The 4,521-nt window shown below is 36.2% G+C and overlaps 1 long non-coding RNA gene across 12 annotated transcripts; it reads right to left on the bottom strand.

The window, feature by feature from the left end:
* Positions 1 to 319: 319 nt before the first annotated feature.
* LOC122009880 lies at positions 320 to 3,346 on the bottom strand. Of its 12 annotated transcripts, none has more exons than XR_006119691.1 (10): positions 2,885 to 3,345; positions 2,453 to 2,556; positions 2,134 to 2,362; positions 1,792 to 1,845; positions 1,616 to 1,689; positions 1,065 to 1,285; positions 901 to 988; positions 735 to 828; positions 449 to 637; positions 320 to 371 (listed from the first exon to the last, which is right to left on the bottom strand). It is a non-coding gene; the product is annotated as an uncharacterized LOC122009880 (long non-coding RNA). The 12 variants fall into 12 exon arrangements; XR_006119694.1 differs by having other exon boundaries at positions 2,134 to 2,282; XR_006119686.1 differs by having other exon boundaries at positions 2,134 to 3,049; positions 3,123 to 3,346.
* Positions 3,347 to 4,521: the final 1,175 nt, after the last annotated feature.

Below are 4,521 nucleotides of genomic sequence, written 5' to 3'. Positions count from 1 at the left end.
GAAAAAGCGTTGTTAAAGGCACTGTTGTTAAAAGTCTGCTCAACGACAACGCTTTTAAAGCATTGTCGTTTATAGTGAAGACAACGCTTTAAAAGCATAGTCATGTTTTGCAAAGACAACACTATTACAACGTTTTAAAAGCGTTGTTGTTTTTTTACAAAGACAACACTTTTTGCAACGCTTTAAAAGCGTTGTCGTTTTAAAGAAAAAAAATTTTAAAAAATTATTTAAAAATCATTATTTTTATATTTACGAAACTATTATTTTTATTTTACCATGTCTAGATTCGAATTTTACATATAATCAACTTAGCTAATGATTTCAAACTCATACGAAAATAATAGAATTCTGACCGCGTAACAAATCAGCAGCTGTAACAAAAAATAGAAATTACATAAGTCCTCCAAGGAAATATCTAGGAATTGCTATCAGAAAGGAATCAACATACTGTCATCCATCTTAAACTTTATCGCATCCTCTGTAAACTTTTTCATTTTCACATCAAGTTCAGCAGTCGCTTCTTCTCCTTTAGCTATGATACGATCGATATCCTCATCAGTTATTGTACTGTCCTTGGAGCTAAAAACCATTTCAGCACCAAATCTAACCATTTGTAGAAGTTCATCTTTATTAACAGCTGCATCGAGGAAGTTATTGATTAGAAACAAAAAAACTGATAGATAATGGATAAATTGCTTGAACCACATTAGTAAGCTCTTTGAAAAAATCATTACTTTTCTGTTCTGCTAATCGTCCTTGTTGAATAACCAAGGCATCAAGTGCAAGCTTCTTGTATGCTCTCTCTATCACTTTCTCCTCAATTGCAAACTGCATTTTAGATATGCCAAATGATTCAAAAACATCGTTAAACTGTTAAACTAAACTGAAATATTATGATACCTCAGTACAGAAATGGAACACTTGAACTTCTTTCTTTTGCCCAATTCTATGAGCACGATCCTGTGCTTGCAAATCAACTTGTGGATTCCTAGTAGAGGTATCCATAACAATTTAGTGATGAGCATAAATGTAGCAACATGATTCACATAATGGAAGAGGAATACCAGTCACTATCATAGAGAATGACAACATCTGCTGTAGCAAGATTAATTCCCAATCCACCAGCTCTTGTAGAAAGTAAGAAAATGAACTTTTAGCTTCCAGGTTGATTAAATGTTTCAATGGAAGGATCCCGTTCTTCTCCCCCAGTATTCCCATCAATCCGGCAATATTGGTAACCACGATATAGAAAGTAATCTTCCAGTATGTCCAAAAGTCTAGTCATCTAAATTACAACACAAACAGTTGTGTTAAATCAATAAAACACTAATATGTTACCTTCTACTGCAAGTAAGACTGGGTAGATATGTATGAAACAATTTAGAGGGAAAAAAATCTGATTATGAGAAACAAGATATGTAAATAACAAGCATTAGAAGCAAATACTGGGCAGCTATATGTGAAACAAGTTGGAACAAAAACAGTTTGATTATGACAAACAAGATATGTAAACAACAAAGATTAAATATCACAAGTTTCAAATAGATTAAAAGTGAAAATAGCAGGCTTTGCATGTAATTCCAAATGATAAACTGAAGACCCAATTGATATAGACCTGTGAAGATATTAGAACTCTGGAATCTCGTTCCTTCAGTTTAGGCAACAGCTTATCTAACAGGACAATTTTTCCTTCAAAAACAACTATATGTTCAGAAAACAAGGAATTATCACTATAGTAAAATTATCATACTTCAACTGAGGTAAAAATATCTCAAAAGAATTTGGAGTTACCTGCATTTGTAATAAGATTTTCTCCAGTTGTATAAGGTGGCCCAGGTTCTGCACCTTGGAATAGATATGGATGATTGCAGTACTCAGTAAAAGTTATCATATCAAACAATAAAAAGTTGCATAAAGAACCAAACACCAAATTTTACCATCAAACATTAGTAAAAGTTTTAGACATTTCAAATCAAAATAAACGAGTTCAAAATGTGAAACTTTGCTAGAGAATCAACTATAATATGATAAATTGTGGTTTGTAGTACTCAGTAAATAGAAGAAACATTTTGTAATCTAAAGAAACCATAGAAATCAAAAAGTCGAGTTGATGAGGGCTTCAGTAGAGCATACCTTTGATCACTGCTACCTTTGTTTCTTGGGACAAAGTTTTTCCTCCTTTTCTATGTTTCATATTCTTCCTAGAGTAGGAAGTGATTGCCATCCTCAGTGCATACTTGACAAGCAGATCGCGTGTGGTTGGGAGAGTCAAGGTGTTTTATCTGTGGTTAACATTTACACGTTTTCTTTATGACGCTCACCTTGACCTTTCTCAGATAAGGCATCACAATTTAATCGCAGTCTGTAAACAGAAGTAACATTTTGCAATCTAAAGAAACCCTAGAAATTAAATTCCAGGAGATTCTCTGACCAAAAGAAGAGGGTTACTGACCTTAAATCCACCATCATTCTCATCTAAAATCATACAGCAGATGAAATAATTTCACCCATCTATCCGAACAATTATATTGATCACTTACATGTTTAGAATATATCCTGAACCAACAATAGACAGAATTAAAAGGAAAACTTGCACTACAATTCGAAGTTTAACTGACACCTGAGAGAATTAAAGAAACAATGTATATCCATCAAAACTGCCGATCACAAGGGAGAAAATAGATCACCAAGAATCCCTAACACCAAGAACCATCACCTCAGAAACAAAGCCCTAAAACACTACAACAAGAAGACAAAAAAAGAGCAACTTTCCCACCCACAGGCAACCATTAACTAAGATCCCCAAGAGCTCAAGTTCAACATTACCGAGTAAACAAAGAACGACAAGAGAAGATAATCAGTGGAGAAGAACCTAAGAAAGGACCTTCTGATAGCGAGAAGAGATCAGCGCACGAGGATTACTTGCAGGTGAACCCAATAGCAAGGGAATCGGCTGAGCAAAGGGTAGCTTGGCGATGCAGATGAAGAAGAGAGTTGATGCGCCTGCTCTACCCTAAGCGCAGTGAACGTTCGCCGGAGGGAAGAGAGGCTGCCGAAGGTTCCGAATTCCCCTAACGAGACTTCGATTTTAGGTCCCAAGAAAAACAACGGTAGCAACATACCTTCGTCGGGGGTGAAGGAGGCGAAGAGATGGGTCGATCTGTCGTGGTTGATCGCCTCAGCACTGGGATCTGTCGCTTGACGAAGGTGTGGTCTTGACGGAGAGGAGTTCGGAGGAGTGGTTCGCCGGAGAGGAGTTGGATGGAGAAGGCCGCGTGAGATGAGGAGTTGGGAGAAGGGTTTAGGGATCAAAAACGATCGGAAGATAGGAGTTGGGAGAAGGGTTCGGGTTTTCTACTCCTTACTTAGATCCAACGGTTTGTATTAATCAAGTTTAAATGAGAACTTAACAATAGACAACACTTTTTAAAAAACGTTGTCGTAGACACTAAAACAAAGTCTAATAGACAACGCTTTTTACGAAGCGTTGTCTTTGACCCGTAAAAATCACTAATAGACAACGGTTTTAAGAAAAGCGTTGTCTATTAATAAGAAAATAATGAAATAGACAACGCTTTTCACTAAAAGCGTTGTTAAAAAAAAATAGACAACGCTTTTTATAAAAAACGTTGTCGTTTAAGTGTTGTAGAATCCCAATTTTCTTGTAGTGCACGTTAGTGTGGACGTATACAAATTCAACATTTGTAAGAGGAGGGTGTGACCCATTAATTTTATTATCTTGTCATCCTAACTTTATGACAAATAAAATTAATAGTTGGTTTCACTTTGGTCACACAAAACAATAGCAGTGACTCCGTTGGGGAGGATACTATTGAATGCGTCTAAGTGTATACCATTACTTGATACTAAGTCCATTAAATAGGATTGTGCCCCTTCAGTTGGAGAAGATCACATGCTCCTAAATAATTTCCTATAGCCATCCATAAAAGGAAGTTTGATCTAATAGGGAGACACTCAGAGACAACACACAAGCTTGTTGCATCACTTACAAACCAGTAATGGAGACCATGAGATTTATTAAAATCCCTCTCCCACTTAGTTATTTAAAATGAGGATTTTAACCTATGCTAGCATACATCACATGCATACACACACATTATAGTAAATAAAAACAATAAATATGGAAATCATTTTCCAACTATTATGGCCTTTTTCTGTTACTGTCCTCCATGTGCTCCAACCCTAGCTGCTGCCATCTTTAGCCACCACCATCGGGTCGAGTTGTCGCATCCATCTTGCTTTTTATTCCGCTGCGCCTCTGGTGCTGAAAAAAGTACCACGCCTCGTAAGAATCCGATCCACGATAAAAATAGAATTTTACATATATCGATCCTATATTCTACGAGGGAATGTACATGTATTCTAGATCGAACAAAAAATAAAATTCTAAAAATAATACAGCTCCTGCAGTATTTGATACATACAATCATGCACACAAAATAATGCCCTTGACATGTCCAAGGGTCCAATCACACACAATATCTAAATGTCATAATAGTT

Source organism: Zingiber officinale, chromosome 8A, assembly GCF_018446385.1.
Source record: "Zingiber officinale cultivar Zhangliang chromosome 8A, Zo_v1.1, whole genome shotgun sequence".
Taxonomy (NCBI): domain Eukaryota; kingdom Viridiplantae; phylum Streptophyta; class Magnoliopsida; order Zingiberales; family Zingiberaceae; genus Zingiber; species Zingiber officinale.
This window is presented reverse-complemented; position numbering and strand designations above follow the sequence as displayed.